Source organism: Echinops telfairi, unplaced genomic scaffold (assembly GCF_000313985.2).
Source record: "Echinops telfairi isolate 266 unplaced genomic scaffold, ASM31398v2 ScPeMD7_27;HRSCAF=92, whole genome shotgun sequence".
Classification (NCBI taxonomy): domain Eukaryota; kingdom Metazoa; phylum Chordata; class Mammalia; order Afrosoricida; family Tenrecidae; genus Echinops; species Echinops telfairi.
In genome coordinates this window covers 5,000,918-5,015,423 of record NW_022103924.1, presented here as the reverse complement: position 1 = coordinate 5,015,423, position 14,506 = coordinate 5,000,918, and the positions used below count along the sequence as shown (strand labels likewise).

The window sequence follows — 14,506 nt, the reverse complement described above, 5'->3', positions numbered from 1 at the left end:
AATTCTACTTTGTTCTGTATCAAGTCCCTGCCAGTCAGACTAGGACTTCTGGTGGCATCGTGCTAACCACACAGTCCACAGTTGAAACCTACCAGCTACTCGATTTATAAACTTTGGCAGCTTTACCCCGTCCTATAGGGCAGAATTGAGTCAGAATCGGCTTGATGACAGTTAACTTAGTTTATTTTCTGGAGCTGTTGGGATTGCCTCAATGGCAGTGGGTTGGGATTTGGGGTTTTGTAGATTTAGAGGGGTATGGATTAAAATAACATTTATATCATGGAAATGAAATAATATTTCCATAGTGCAGCCTTGAAAAAGAAAGTTTGAAAATCCCCTAGGTCCTAAAGGCAGTTTGTGTCCATATATCCATGTGTCCTCATGTCACTGAGGGCACACAAAGTCACAAGCTGTCGGTTTTGTTATTTGTTGCACACAGGGCCCAGGTTGCTGTCCATTGAATTGTCCTTGGCCAAAGGAATAGATGCCTCTCATATCAGTACGCTCAAGAAGTTTAATAAGAAAGTAATCACAGTACATAGCCCTTTGATAACATGTACACAATAAGGTTGTCATTCTTCCCTTAACAGAAAGGAGCCTGCAAACCCAAACCAATGCAAACAACAGCAATTGAACAAGCCTAAAGAGAGAAAAAGAACAGTCTTAAAATGACTCTCAACCAAGAAAGCCCTGGCCCAGATGGCTTCACTATAGAATTCAACCAAACATTCAGAGGAGAGTTGATATCAGTACTGCTTAAACTGTTCTAGAACACAGAAAAAGAAGGAAGCCTCCGAAATTCATTGAATGGAACCAGTATAGCCCTGATACAAAAGACTGAAAAAGAAGATCAGTATTTGTCATTAATATGGACATCAAAATTCTCTATAAAATTCTAGCCAATAGAATTCAACAGCATACTTTTAAAATAATATACCACAACCAGACACGCAAGAATGACTCAAATATTTTTAAAAATCAATTGACACAACCCCCTCCATATAAATAAAGCAAAGGGCCTATGCACAGCTGGTCTCTGCCAAAGGGTCAAAATCCATTAAGTGGGTACGAAATGAGTTCATTAATAGTGCTGGAATACTGGATTCCTGTTTTGAGAAAAATGAAACAAGATGTATACCTTATATCATACACAAATTAACTCAAATAGACCAAAGACCTAAGCATAAACCCTAAAGCTATAAATATTGTGGAAGAATAATAGGAACAATATTAGGGCCCCTAATACACAACATAAATATAATGACAAACACAGCTAATAATGTGCAAACAGCATAAAATAAATTAGATAATGTGGGATCATTTAAAAACTGTCTTCATTAAAAGACTTTTTCAAAAGTAAAAAGCAAATCTGCACACTGGGGTGGGAGTGGGGTGGAAATTTGACAATGAACATATATGAAAAGACCCTAAGCTCTAAACTTTATAGAAAACTTCAAATCTAACAACAGAAATACAAACAAAATTTTAAATGAGTAAAAGATATAAGCAGACACTTCACCAAAGTAGATATTCAGGGGACCAACAAACACATGAAAAGTTGCTCCCAAATATTATGCATTAGAGAGAATCAAATCAAAACAACGAAACACCATCTTACCACAGCTGTTGGTAAACTGGAGTTCTTATGTCTTGCTAGTGGGACTGAAAAATGGTACAACCAAAATAGAAAACAGTATGGTGCTTCCTTATAATACTAGAAAAAGAATACCATCCAATAAAATAATTTCACCCCTACATATGCATACCAGGGAATTGAAATCAGCGGCACAAATAGACACATGCACACATATGTTCATCACAGCATTACTGACCATAGCAAAAAGATGGAAACTGCCTAAATATCTGTCAACAGATAAATGGACAAACATAGTACATACATACAATGGGATATTATACAACAATAATGAATAATGATGAACCTGCAAAATATCTCACAAGGATGAGTCTGGAGAACATGATGCTATGAGAAATAAGCCAAGTACAAAAGGGTAAGCACTGTAAGAGCCCACAATCATCAAAACAGTTTTTGGTTTCTTTCTCTGTATACATTTATTCTTGACTTTTGGTTAGCAAGGACAAGAAGGTGAAATATCAGCCAGATGGTATACAAGAGTTCATTCTGGTGAAGGGAAAGGCAGTTCGTGGTACGTAGATGTCAGCGTGATGTGGTCACTGCAAAGGACAACACTAAGAGGTACACAAGACTAAAGGACAACCTTGGTAAATCTCATAACATACACTGTCCTACAACAGCAAGAATAACAAGCCGTCATTTTTAGTAGATACATAGGTAAATATTTATACTAAATAGGGAAGGGAAACTATATAATAGTAAACCCTAAACATACACATTTCTACATTTTTATTCTTCCTGTTAGGTGCCAAGAAAGTGATTCTAGCTCGTAGCGGTAGTGACCCTAGGTTCAACAGGGCAAAACATTGCTCAGTCCTGGACCATTCCCAGAATCCTTGCTAAGCTGGAGTCCTTTGCGGCAGCCACTGTATCTGTCCATCTGGTTGAGAGCCTTCCTCTTTTTTGCGGACCTGCTGCTTTACCAAGCATGACATCCTTCTCTAGGGACTCGTCCCTCCTGATGACATGTGCAGAGTACGTGAAACACATTCTTCCCTTGTTCATATCTAAAGAGTATTCTGGCTGTACTTCTTCCAAGAGAGGTATGTTCATTTTTCTAGCACTCCATAGTATATTTCAATTCTTCCCCTGCATCATAAATCAAATGCAACAGTTCTTCTCCAACATTCTTCATTCACTGTATACCTTTCACCTGCATATACTGTTGTTGTTGTTGTTGTTGTTGTTGTTGTTGTTAGGTGCAGTCCAGTAGGTGCTGACTCATGTCAACTCAAACTAATGCAGATGAGGCCATTGCAAATATCATGACTTGGGTCAGGAATACCTTAGTCCTTCAAAGACCATTGATTTCTCATATGTAAGTTCACATTAAAACTGAAAAAATTTAGAACAACTTTGATTTTTTTCCGTCTAAATTTAGAGACCACCCAAAAATATATTTGACACAATTAATACTAATGACTGAAGACCTGATGAGTTGTAAGAGGGCCTCGTACATGAAGAAATTAAAACGCCATGAAAAATAGAAAAGAGAAAGTAAACACCAAAGTGAATGTCAGAAGAGATGCTAAAACTTGTTTGTAAATGTAGAATATCTAAAGTGAAGGGAAAAAACTATAAAGTAAAAGAAGTGAACAGAAAATTTCAAAGGTGGCTTGAGAATATTAATTAAAATATTGTAATGAATTGTATGAAGACTTGGGAGTTATAAAATCAAAAGGGAAGAACACTCTTAGCATTTCTCAAACTATCCTACAGCTTTTGAGTATGCATACCATAACAAAATATTATAACATGGTGAGGAATTGGAATTCCAGAACACTTAATTCTGCTCATATGGAATGTGTACATAGACCAAGAGGCAACTGTTTGAACAGAACAAGGGATATTCCCAATACAAAATATATTACCAATGAGTTGACTATACATCTTTATGTTCCTGTGGAACACCTGGCAGACTTGAACCTCCTGTGTCCTGGTTAAGAGTGTAATGCTTAGCCCACTAAGACACTAAGGATTCTGAAGGAGGGGAAGGAATATGATGTGTTTTAAAATCAGAAAGGTGTTGTTTCCTTTCACCATACTTAGTCAACCTGTACGCGAGCAGCGGGACCATAGGAAGAAGAATGTGGCAGCAGGAGTAGAGGAAAACCTATTAACAATCCACAAAATGACACGATCTTGGTTGCTGAAAGTGAAGCACTTCTTGGAGGACACAAAGGACATGGGCCACCTTGGCCTTGTTCTGACTGATGAACTGAATTTCTCCATTATTTCTTTCCTCAGACGTAGTTGATTTGATTACTGCAAAGTACAGCAAAGTTTATATGTGTAATCATTGTTTATGCTATTGAAAAAGGATTTTTGTAATAAAGAAGCCATTGGTCTTGCAAAATTCTATCATGCAATTTCCAGCCTCATTTCTATCACCAAGGCCCTATTTGCCAGCTCCTGATCCTTCTTTTTAGTTTCTAGCTTTTGCATTTCAATTGCCAGTGATTATCAATGCGTCTTGATGACCCGTTTAGTCAATTTCAGACTACAGTATCATTAAAAATCTTTAATGTCCTCATCATTGATAATAGTGATAGATGCATAAACTTGAATGACAGTCCTATAAATTGGTCTACTTTATAGATGTATGGATATTATCCTATTGTACTGATAGCATTGTATTTCAGGGTAGAGCTTGAAATGTTATTTTTGAGAAGGAATGTGGCCACACTCCTCTTCAATTTGTCTGTCCTACTATGGTAGACCAAGTGACTCTGATTCAAAACAGCCAATACCAGGCCATTGTATCTCACTAATACTTAGGAAATCAAATATATTTGCAAATGTTACACGTATACATCACAGGACATAAAGGGAGCACAGTTATAGGAAATATTTTCACTTTGCAAGTGAACCACTGGAACATAAGGACCACAGCCTCAAGGGACATCCAGGTCAATTGGCAAAGCACAGTTAATAAAGATAATCCATTCTTGTCTGATGAGTAGCTTCTGGGGTCCTAAAGCTGTGAGAAGTCTTGTAAGAAGCAACTATTCATCTCGTGCCACTTCTAGCATAAAAATGAACAAATAAAAATGAAAATTCAAGAAAGAACTTTTCCAAAGAAATAGTGACTCACATGAGCCACAGAACCTGAGACCAGAAGAACTAGATGGTGTCAGGCTACCACTACCAACAACTTTGACCAGGGAGATAATAAAAGTTCCAAGTTAGATTCGTTTTATGTTTTATTTTTTGTTTAAGTAGAACAAAATTCAAAACTGAAAACAAAAATAAAAGACCAGATATTCTGGTCAGAAGAGACTAGAACCACCTGAGACTATTGTCATGAGAAAATCTTCCCATTGGAGACTGAAGACATTTCCAGATGGCGCCATAAAACAAACAATGTAAGGAATGTGCTCCTCAGAAAAACCAGCTCTACAAGCCCACTAACATCTGCCCAAAAGCAAATAGGAGAAGCTAGGGAGGGACAGGGAAACTGGCCAAGCGGACTTAAGGAACCCAGGAAAGGAATTAGGGACAGTGCTGGGAAACTGCAGGAATTGCAACCAATGTCACAGGACAATTTGAGTATGAACTGTGGATTGTGAAAAGTTGTTCTATATAAAATTGCACCTGCTGTAGAGTAAAACGGTGGGTTATTTTGTTTGCTTTTTAAATAAGGGAAAAGTAGTCAGAAGATGACAGAGCTATTCGGGTGACCCACAGGACACAGACTGATGCTTTACGTTATCGACTGAAACCTTTTCAAAGGCTTCTAGAAGCAGCCATGAATCTTTAATTACAATGTGGTTAAACAGAGCATCTATATAAATTTGAGCACTTTCTAGAATTGGCAGCCTTCAAGATTGTTACATTAAAAAAAAAGATTGTTACATAAGTAGAGCAAGGTAAGAATTGTTTCCTTAACACCGATTCTGTATCGATTGGAGTTGAAGAGGCAACAGAGACCTTGAGAGATGCCACGTGACTCTGGACCAAATGGAGGTTTCCATCTTCAGACAACCACAAAAAGGCTCAGAAAAACCCAAAATACGCATTTTGACAACTATCAGTGACAATCTCACATCCATTTCCGGTGAAGATGCTGATAACGGAAGCATACCTGGTGGTCATGCTTATGTGGTTTCTGGTTGGCTGATGTTCATTTTGGAGCAGGGTCTCGGTCTGTTCTTTCATTGAAAACACAAGAATGATCATGCAGGATTGTTTCATATTCATGAGCCAGGCGTCTTTACTCCCACCCACCCCTAACTTACAAACAAAGTCAGGAGAAACCATCTTTACCAGCACTATTACCACTGTTGGATGGATTGCTCATCCTCCGCCACCAATCTTTATGAGGGAAAGTAAGCAAAAGACTGGGAAGGAAATATTCCTTCGTCCCCACGTGGCCACATAATAACATTTTGAAGGGCATTTTACATTTCCATTCTCTGGGATATTTTTTTACTCCTTGAACCTTGCGGTCTGTTTGAACAAGAAATTGTTTTACACCCCTGTATAATGCATTCCTCCGCAGCTCTTTCTACATAACTTCCAGGATCTGAAAAACCACCCGAGGCTTCCAACATGGCTGCTTTATTTCCGCTCGTAAATAAACTCAGCTATAATCATGCCATTGTGGTCACCCAAGAGCGATGCATTCCTTCAGCTTTTTCCCTGGGTCCTTTGTTGTGCCAGACACTGATTGGGACATTTCATTCCAAGTCTGGAGAGCAGGAAGGCTCTCTTCTGATGGCCTCTTCCGTGTAGCCTTGTTTCTTTGTCTGCCATCAATACGTGATGTCAGCACAATCGATGCAGCCTTGCTGTGGTCGCCTGAAGAACGACCCCAACGCTATCAGGTCTGTGAATCTCATCGTCGAAGGGAAAAATAAAGAGGATCTTTGCAGGTGTAAAAAAGTGAGGTGCTGTTCAGAATTATTTTGGTGAGACCTCAATTACGCGTTCTTGTGAGAAAGAGAAAAAGGGAGAATTAATACACACTGAAAGAGAGGGCGATATGAAGAAAGCAGGGATTGATGGGATATAACCACCATACAGAGATGCCGGCTGGCCCAGAAGCCAGCTAGGAAACTCAAGGAGCAAGGTCTCCCACAGAACTCTCAGAGCAAGCATGTCCTTGCTGACCCCTTGATTTCAGTTGAGTGGTGTTGGTATTGGACTTCTCACCTGCACAACATTGACAGAATAAATTTCTGTTGTTTTAAGCCAATTCTGTTTTTTCCAGCAGCCACAGGAAATTAATGCACTCAGCTACCTGGATGAGACCGTCAGCACTCCAGACTGGCACAGTCACTGCAAGGAGGGTTATCTACGTCATTACACACAACCTTCTGTAACTTTTCTAAGGTAAACAGTTTTTCCCTTCCTCAACTGACTTGGGAGAGTTTACTCCCTGTGCAATTCTTATGAAACTCTTATGAGCAAACAAGGATCCAGGAACCCCTAGGGAATTTCATTGACTCCCAGTAAAGATACACCTGACGTCACTGCCTCTCTTCTCATCTGTGCTGCTATAGCATGCAAAACACCTCCAGGTTACTCAACAGTCATAAAGACGGTAGTCCAGATTCCTAGCAACTGATTGCACACCTGGTGTGCAACCTTCTGGTCTGCGTATATTTAAAGCCAAAAATCTTATCAGTTGATTCATAAAATATTGCACATAAAGAAAGCCTAAGCCTTTTCTGAAATGACTTGGGTTGTGAAATTCTCAACTATATGAGAAAGCCTGGATTCACTGAAAATATGAAGTAGAGAACAAATGCTCACTCTGTATTATACACAATAAGATTCCGTTGAATAAGACACATCATCAGAATCAGGAACACCTAGAGGACAGCTGTTGGACTTCCTGGATGGTGAGAACCCTAATGTGCTTGACCTGCTGAGGGTCTACCAAAAACTGCCCTGGAAGAAAAGCCTACAGATCTACTTTAGAAAACCATTCATTGAAAGTCCTATGTAGTGAAAATATCATTCATTGAAAGTCCTATGTAGTGAAAATATCATTCATTGAAAGTCCTATGTAGTGAAAATATCATTCATTGAAAGTCCTATGTAGTTCAGGGGAAGTCCTATGTAGTACAAGTGGAAACCCCTCAGTCAGAATCAAATGAACAGAAACTTTCATAGAAGAAATTTCTTTTAATAAAAAATTGTATTGGGGCTCTTGTGTACATATGTTGCCATCATCATTTCCACATTCTACTTGAGCCCTTGGTATCAGCTTCTCTTTTTTCCCCTCCCTCCCCTCTCCTCCCACTTTGTGAATCCTTGATAATCTATAAATTATTTATATTTTCATAGTTTACACCATCTGCTGTCTCCCTTCACCCATATTTCCCCTGGGACGGAGGGGCTGTATGGTGATCATTGTGATCGGCTTCCCCTTTCTCCCCCTGCTCCCCACTACTACCCTCATGGTACCGCTACTCTCAGTATTGGTCCTGAGGGGTTAATCTGTCTTGGATTCTGTGTCAAGAGCTCTTATCTGTAGCAGTGTACATGCTCCAGGCTAGCCAGATTTGTAAGACAGAACTAGGGTCATGATAGTGAGGGGGAAGGAAGCATTAAAGAACTAGAGGAATGTTGTGTGTTTCTTCCGTGCTATACTGCACCCCGCCTGGCTGGTCTCTTCCTTGTGACCCTTCTGTAAGGGGATGTCCAATTCTCTACAGATGAAATTTGGGTTTCCACTCTGGCCTGCCTTGTTTGCATCAAAATAGTTGTTTGTTTTGGGTCTTCTGATGCCTGATACCGATACCTGTGATCACATATGCTGGTGTATTTCTTCCATGTGGGCTTTGTTGCTTCCCTGCTAGGTGGTCGCTTACTTAACTTCAAGCCTTTAAGACCCCAGATGTAATAGCTGAGCACCATCAGCTTTCTTCACCACACTAGCTTATGTCTTCAATGATCCTGTTGGGAAGGTGAGCATCACAGAATGCCAGGTTTTAGAACAAAGTGTTCTTATGTTCAGGGAGGACTTGAGTAGAGGCCCAATGTCTGTCTGCTACCTTGATACTTAACCTATAAATATATGTACACAAATCTATTTCCCTATTGTTATATATCAATATATTTACATATGTACATGTCTATGTTTATAATTCTCTAAATGTCTTTTGCCTCCTAGTTCTTTCCTCTATTTTCTTTTATTTTCCTTCTGTCCCACTACCATGCTCCACCTTGATTCGGCTCTCTGTACTTCCTGTTGGCTACACTGCCCTTGATCAAACCCCAACAGTCATTCTGCACCCTCCTCATAATCGATTTGAGATCTCTTGTTGTTCCCTTGTCCCTGGGTTTGCTGACTCCTCCTCCCTTCCCTCCCCTCTCTCCCCTGTCCACCCAGAACTGTTGGTCTGGTTGTTTTCTCCTCAGGACTGTTTATCCGGTCTATCTTATCTAGATAGACATGAGGTAAAAAAAGAAAGAAAGAAAATAAATACCCTCTGAATAGTTCCAGATCTGTCTGCTGACCCATATGAATGTTTTCCGATCCGGTCTGATGCAGTATCAAACCCTGCCCAATGAATCTGAAGTCTATTTTAGAATCCCTTGGGTACTTGGTTGCTTTGCTCCCCTTGCTGCTTTGTTGTGCTCCCTTCATGTTACACCCTGGTGTGTGTAGGCGGGGTGAGGTGGGGGGAGGGCAGGGAGGGTAGGTCAGCCCAGGCACAATTCCCGAACTGCGTCTCCAGTGCTCTTCCCCGTAGCACTGTGGGCTCATAAGGGGATGCCCTGTCTTGTGGTGAGGCTGACCCTATGTTCCTCTCTATGCATTGGCTCCTCTGAGAGGGATTGTTGTCCTCAAAGCTTGGTTGGCCAGGATGCTTTTCTCTCTCTCTCTCTTCCCCCACCACCCTAATTTGCTCCTGGGTGGTCTGGGAAGATTTGCCACCCATTTCAGTGCAGTCCTTGGTAGTCCATTCTTCTAAGGAAGGGGGTCGACATAGCAGGGACAGAATCCAGCCCTGCAGACCTCTCTGTTAGTTCACTGCTTCATGCCAGTATGTTTCCCTGAAGGCTTGGCACACCAGGTTGAGGTCTGGTCCCTCTCTCCCTTTCCTATGGAAACATAGACAGTGCCCTCCTCATGGTGGATTAGTGCCCTGTTCTCCGCAATGCCTTTTTCTTCCCACCCACCCACCCCCCTTTTTCAGAGAAGAAGATTTTGAATGACACACTATTCCAATTGTCAGAGAAGATCAAACTGTGCTAGGAAAGAATCAGTGTAAAGAGTTTTGAGGTAGGTGCTCAATCCTCTATTAATATAGGCTAAAAGAAGGCAGTGACAACTTAGGTAATTTAAATTTAACTTAAATGCATTGACACTTGTTTACTTATCATGGTTCTTTATTTATCTCCCCAATTAGACACAGATCGATTTCTATTTTCAGAACAGTGGCTGACAGTTACAATGCTAGACATATGCTAGTTGGAAAAAGGGATGTGGGAGCCGTCTAACTAAGTATATTGCTGATAATTCAGAAAGGCAGTTGTGTTTACTTAGTAAGAAATGATTATATGAAGTAACTGTAAAAATGTAAATTGTATCATTATATGTTATCTACATAGATATATCGGTGTATCTATTTTGAAAGTACCATGGACTACCAAAAGAACAAATCTGTTAAGGAAGAAGTACAGCTAGAATGCTTCTTAGAAGCAGTGATTACTACTTCATCTCATATGTTGTCAGGAGAGACCATTCCATGGAGAAGGGCATAGTGCTCGATGAAGCAGAGGTGCATCGAAAAGAGGGAGGCCCTTGAGAAGATAAATTGCCACAGTGGCTGCAACAATGGGCTCAAACAAAAGAACAAGGACCGGGCAGTGTTTCGTTCTAATGTACATAGAGTAGCTATAGTCAAAACTGACTTGATGCTACTAACAACAGAATAGCTTCATTCTCTCTTTTGTGATGCATTTGAAATTGTAGCCTCTACCACCTATTTAGTATACCATTTTGGAAGAAACTCTCTGTTATACTAATGAGATATGATTCAGGCATGATATCTGCTGGGTCCCACTTTACTAGAAAGTGTGGCTCAAGTTACCATCACTTGTTTCCTCAGAGGCATGATCTGTAGAAGGTAAACACCACACCTCCATCAAAGCCAATGCTGTGACCTTCCTTTCCTGACTGAGCATTTGCAGAAGCAATTGAGAAATACTATGAATCAGACCTGACTCATAGTATTGTGTTGGCACCAACCAACACAATAACAACAGCAGCATGTATCTATGAACACCCAGTTGATTAATTTAAATTATTATTTTTTATAACTACTACTGAACAACTATTATGATAATAAATAAGCCTACCTGTTGACATCAAGTCCATTCTAATTCACTGAGATGTAATGCCTTACAGAGTTGAATTGCTATACATGTTTTTCTTGGCGGCGATCTGTATGGCAACAAAACCATTGGAAAATCTATGGACTGTTCTCTTCTGCCCTATAGGACCACTATGAGTTGGAATTGACTTGATGGTAGTAGGTTTGTTTTGTTTTGTTTTGGGTGTGATTATCAATCTGATTAAATTTAAGCATTTCTGTGTACTGTAACAAATACAATTATAACAATTTGGAAATTGAAAGAGAGCATTGTACATTTTTTGTTATCTTCTGACATTATATATATATATATATTTCAGTTCCACTCTATTTGGTGCCATTTTAAGAAGAACCCTGACCTGTGAGACATTTATATTAATTGACCTATAGAATTGAGTTCCTTTATACTATTGAAAATCTCTTTGGCTACTTGAACTATTTCATACATTTATTCAACAAATCACTATTATTTATCTGATATGTACCAGTCACTTAGGTGAACAATGTGAAAATAATTAGCTTCTGCCTCATGAAACTTTTATTTTAAAGAGAGAAGATAAATAACTTACAAGTAAATATAGAGAATGTGTTGGTGCTGTTAAAGATAAAAAAGATTGTAGTCAAGTCTTGTGAAATGGGAAAAGTGATTTCATTTTCTTGGGCCTCAATTTATTCATCTGAAAATGGAGATCATCAAGCACCTACCTCGCCTTCCACTGTGGCAGCCATCGAAGAGAAGCAGCCATGGCTCGGTGCTACCCTGTGTCCGTGGGCCTGGACAAGGGCCACAAGGTGACCAAGAACATTAGCAAGCCAAGGCCCAGCCACCATCGCGGTGCCTCACCGAGCACACCCAGGTCATGCAGGACAGGACCGGGAGGTGTGTGGCTTCACATCCTCCGAGCAAAGGGCCATGGAGCTGCTCAAGGTCTCCAAGGACAAGTGGGCACTTAAGTTCATCAAGAAGTGGGTGGGCACACACATCCAGGCCAAAAGAAAGAGAGAGGAGCTGAGCAACGTGCTGGTCGCCATAAGGAAGGCTGCTGCCAAGAAGGACTGAATGTCATCCATGCCCCCCAGCCAATAATAATAAAGTCTTTCCAGAAAACAAAAACACCTACCTCATTTGGGAACTGGAGTAAATTAGTGTGTGTGTATACATATGCACATATACATAACTGCTTATGCGTGTCTATTGTTGCTAGTTGTCATCAAGTCAACCCTTCCTCATAGCACACATGTGCAGAGCAGAATGAAATGCTGCCCAGTCCGGCACCATCTTCATGATCATGGATGTTTTCAGTCCATCGTGGCAGCCAGTGTGCATTTTGAGTGCCTTCCAATGTAGGGGGCTTGTCTTTTAGTCTGATACCAGGCAAGATTCTGTTGTGATCCAGACCCAGATCAGATTTTTCTTCTTGGTCTAGTTTAGTCTGGAAGCTCTGATGAAACCTGTCTACCACAAGTGACCCCGCTAGTATTTGAGATGCTGACAGCATGGCTGCCAGCATCATAGCAACATGAAAGCCACCTCAGAACAACAAACTGGCAGGGGGTTGTCAATATCTATATATGTGCGTGTGTATGCACACATGTAGATCGATAAATCAGTGAGCTTCACAAAGTCCCTGGTCATATATAAATAAAAGATGACATTTTCCCAAAATCTTTTAAGGTTTTTGCTCGTAAAGTTGTTCTCAACATATAGAAAGCCCTATATAATTGTTTGCTATCATTCTTGCAGTAAAAGGTAAGCTAAAATGTACAATAATCTAAGCTATTAACAGAAAGATATTTTCTTAGAAGTAGGATATATTTGAAATTCATCGATAAAACTGTTATCCACCAGGATAAAAATTACCATCTAATTCTTTCTTCAAAACCTCACTGCTTGACTTTATTGATAAACTGAGATTTTACCTCCTAGAGCAGCATCTGAGTTTAAAGAAAGGAGTAATATCCTCAGAGATCAAATGCAAAAGGACGGAAGTTATGGCAAGCTCAGTTTCAGTTTAGGTTATATCATGGGTTCCAAAGAGGTTTTTAAATCAGCCATGAAAACTGTGTTCTAGATTAGACCTTAGTCAGCAAGGCTTCATTATGGAAAAAAATATTTGCTTTTTATAAATCTTGACTAAGAAATGCCTTATTGAGTTTGAAAACTAAGGAAGCCAAGGGGAAAGAGAATTCTTATTTACTTTTCCTTTTTAAACTTTCCAACCTATGTGAATGGCAAAACCTTTGTATTGCTATTTCATGGTCTTAAATATGCTTCAGAGCTTTGGGGCATTTAAAAAATATCATTAATATAAGCCAGGTTACAAAAAAATGTCGCTTTTTTGTATTCTAAATTAAATTGGTCGCTGTCCAAATTTTTTGCATTAGGAAATGCCAGGAAAACATTTTAAAGGGATATTAATCACATTTTGTAGATATTGGAGTCTCCTAGGCATCCAGGAATTAAAAGTGCTTTGGAAACTGAGCTTGCATGGCCTCAGAAACTCAGCTGCACCCTTTCTCCACCAGCTGGATCAAGTGGGAAGTGGAGAGGGATGGCAGTCTCTGGAGCAGGTACAAAGAAGCGGAGACACTCGGATGAGGAAGCCTGCTAACTCCTTAAAATATCAACAAGTCTCTGTGTTCACTTTGTTATCGGTAAATGAAAGGCATTGAATCCAGTCATCCTGAGAGTGTACTCCAGCTCAAATACTCTGTGACTGCACAGACACCGAGAGGCACTGGAGTTTGGAAAGTTAACGTGCAGAGCACATCTGACAGCAAGCACTGGGAATGTGGTCAGGCCCTCCACTTGGCAAAATGCCGGGAACATACTGAGAAGACAATCGCACTGTCTCCTGAGGCTGTCCCTGAAAACCCGGGAAACAGAATATCTTAATGCTTCCCTCCCACCAGTAGCCCTTTATGGGTCATTTTTCTATCATATGCCTCGGTTTTTCCTTATTTTTTTATTTTCACGTATAATTCACAAATCATACAATTTAATGGTTTAAACAGATTAAAAAGAGTTTTGTAATCATTTCCATAATCAATTTTAGGACATTTTCTTCTTTCTTGTATTCATTATTATGAGCTCTCCATTTCACCCAAACCTACTATGGTAGTTGAATGATACTATCTATGTCAACTAGACACTGCTGGCTAGGGGTGGAATCAAACCTGTCAATCACATGGTAGCTTGATGACCTCTCCTTGGAGATGTGGCCTTTTGTATGAGAATGAGGGACTCTGGGAACTGCCTCTCTACCATGTCACCTTCCTCCTCACTGAGACTTCACTGGGGTTCTGTGTCTGCTTCCAGGCCAGCTCCATGTGTACCACCTGACTGACAGCTGTCAGCACCCTGCTGTGTTTCCACTGACCTCGGATCCACATGACTCTGCACTCAATGGTGTGGAATCTCCCCTCTTCCCAACTCACCTTTCAGTCTGAAAAGGGCCCTGACTAGCATTGGACCTGAGGGGCTTAAGCTGAACTGGGCTGAGGCTCCTTCTTTTTTTTT

General features: G+C 40.2%; 1 pseudogene; it reads left to right on the top strand.

Moving 5' to 3' along the window:
* The first annotated feature begins 11,730 nt into the window (after nucleotides 1–11,730).
* Nucleotides 11,731–12,046, top strand: LOC105979716 (annotated as a pseudogene).
* Nucleotides 12,047–14,506: the final 2,460 nt, after the last annotated feature.